Below are 2,553 nucleotides of genomic sequence, written 5' to 3'. Positions count from 1 at the left end.
TTTTTTTATTTGTTATGTTATGTCTTGTGGGTTAATTGTTGTTATCGTCGTTGTCAGCAGAGGAGTCCCTTACCTGCCGTGAAGAAAACAAACTAAGTGTGGGAAGCCTGCCAGACGTGGGGGTTGTTAATTGTTGTCATGACTGAGGGTCTTCTTCCTAGTAATATCAGCAGGAATTGACCTAGGAATGTCACTATGTAGTTGAGGGTGTGTGTCCAGAAGTCTCTTTTGGGAAAAGGGTGTGGCTCCCAAGGGGAGCCGGATTAAACGGTACTGAATTGTCGTCCCTGAAAGGCCGAGGGCGATTACTTCTTCTCGGTCTTCTTGGGCAGGAGCACCGCCTGGATGTTAGGCAGCACACCTCCCTGGGCAATGGTGACGCCGGAGAGGAGCTTGTTCAGCTCCTCGTCGTTGCGGATGGCCAGCTGCAGGTGGCGGGGGATGATGCGGGTCTTCTTGTTGTCGCGGGCCGCGTTGCCGGCCAGCTCGAGCACCTCGGCGGCCAGGTACTCCATGACGGCCGCCAGGTACACGGGGGCGCCGGCGCCCACGCGCTCGGCGTAGTTGCCCTTCCTCAGGAGACGGTGGATCCTGCCCACGGGGAACTGCAGGCCGGCACGGCTGGAGCGGGACTTTGACTTCCCGTTCACCGGTCCTCCCTTGCCGCGTCAAGACCTGTCGACAGTGATTGGTTGGTGAGTGGACTTGCGATTCTGATGTGGGATCGGAGAGCGAATAACTGACGATCGCTGCTTTTTATCACTATATATTGCAGCTCAGGATCGGAGGGCGGTGACGGCCGTGCGAGACCGCCAATGGGAGCGCGTTCCTCCACGCGTCACCGCGATACAGAGGTAGCGGCGCCTCCATAAAGGGTGAATCTGGGGCGGCCTGGCAACATTCGCTCGCCGTCTGGGAACGAAGAAGCAGACATGCCCCCAAAGCATCAGGAAAGGCCGCCAAGAAGGCTGGCAAGGCCCAGAAGGCCATCGCCAAGGGTGACAAGAAGAAGAAGCGCAGGAGGAAGGAGAGCTACTCGATCTACATCTACAAGGTGCTCAAGCAGGTCCACCCCGACACCGGCGTCTCCTCCAAGGCCATGTCCATCATGAACTCCTTCGTGAACGACATCTTCGAGCGCATCGCCGCCGAGGCCTCTCGCCTGGCCCATTACAACAAGCGCTCCACCATCACCAGTCGGGAGATCCAGACGGCCGTCCGTCTCCTCCTGCCCGGTGAGCTGGCCAAGCACGCCGTGTCCGAAGGCACCAAGGCCGTCACCAAGTACACCTCCTCCAAATAAGCAACCCACCAACTTGCTTGCACTGAAAGAACCGGCTCCATCGGAGCCACAACTATTTCCCGAAAGAGAACGAAGACGGTTAGTCCTCTCTCTCTCTCTCTCACTCACTCACCACTCACTGAGCTGACCCACCAAGGGATGCATGGCATCAATAAGCGGACCGAGTCCCGCCAGTGCTCGCCAAACCGCGACCAAAGCTTGAAATCGCCAATGCTTCTCTCGGTCGTTTGTTGTTAGCTGCAGGGGATCACGATGAGCGCTATATGCCTACATAGCAGCCGTCATCAGTAGTTAGTGATTCCGCCCCTCCGCTTATATTTATTTACTTGTTCTGGTAATTCCTGTCTTCCTGCCTGCATGTAGTCCCCACATATTCCCTACTCGTGCACCCGCCAGTTGAAATAAGTTAAGAGAGAAATCAAAGCCCCTTAATCAATTGATATGAGATTATGAAGCAGAAGGATATGTGGGAAAGGCAACAAGCCAGTGATCCTCCCCCCCTGCCCGCCCCAGTGTCTGTCTAAACTCTCTCCCGGAAAGTGACTTTGGCCCTGAAAAGGGCCTAGATATAGTGTGAGCAGATTGTAGTACTCAGACGCTTAGGCACGCTCGCCGCGAATGCGACGGGCCAGCTGGATGTCCTTTGGCATGATGGTGACACGCTTGGCGTGGATGGCGCAGAGGTTGGTGTCCTCGAAGAGACCGACGAGGTAGGCCTCGGAGGCTTCCTGCAGAGCCATGACGGCAGAGGACTGGAAGCGGAGATCGGTCTTGAAATCCTGGGCGATCTCGCACCAGACGCTGGAAGGGCAGCTTCCTGATGAGGAGCTCGGTGCTCTTCTGGTAGCGGCGGATCTCACGGAGGGCCACGGTCCCGGGCCTGTAGCGGTGAGGCTTCTTGACTCCTCCGGTGGCCGGGGCCGACTTGCGAGCGGCCTTGGTGGCCAGCTGCTTGCGGGGCGCCTTGCCACCGGTGGATTTCCTGGCAGTCTGCTTGGTACGGGCCATGGCTACGGACGAACAGAACAGTTGAGTCTGCCAGCCGTTTCTGGTTTGATAGTTTTGGCGGCCGGGGAGGAGCGGTGGTCCGCCGCGCCCTGCGCGTGCGCCGCCTCCTAGTCCCGCGCTGGCCCGCCCCCGTCAGGCAGTGCATCTATCTAGCCCTATTGAGGAATTTAGGGTCTCTTGAGCTGTCTGCATATGCTAGAGCCTAGTACAGTGTGGAGGCTCACCCAACTTCACTGGGCCGT

General features: G+C 57.7%; 1 pseudogene; it reads right to left on the bottom strand.

The window, feature by feature from the left end:
* Window positions 1-1,847: 1,847 nt before the first annotated feature.
* LOC126993805 (histone H3-like) lies at window positions 1,848-2,344 on the bottom strand (annotated as a pseudogene).
* Between the last annotated feature and the right edge of the window lie 209 nt (window positions 2,345-2,553).

The sequence above is a fragment of the Eriocheir sinensis genome, unplaced genomic scaffold (genome assembly GCF_024679095.1).
Source record: "Eriocheir sinensis breed Jianghai 21 unplaced genomic scaffold, ASM2467909v1 Scaffold678, whole genome shotgun sequence".
Classification (NCBI taxonomy): domain Eukaryota; kingdom Metazoa; phylum Arthropoda; class Malacostraca; order Decapoda; family Varunidae; genus Eriocheir; species Eriocheir sinensis.
Note: the sequence above shows the minus strand (reverse complement) of the source record. Positions and strands in the feature narration are given on the sequence as shown.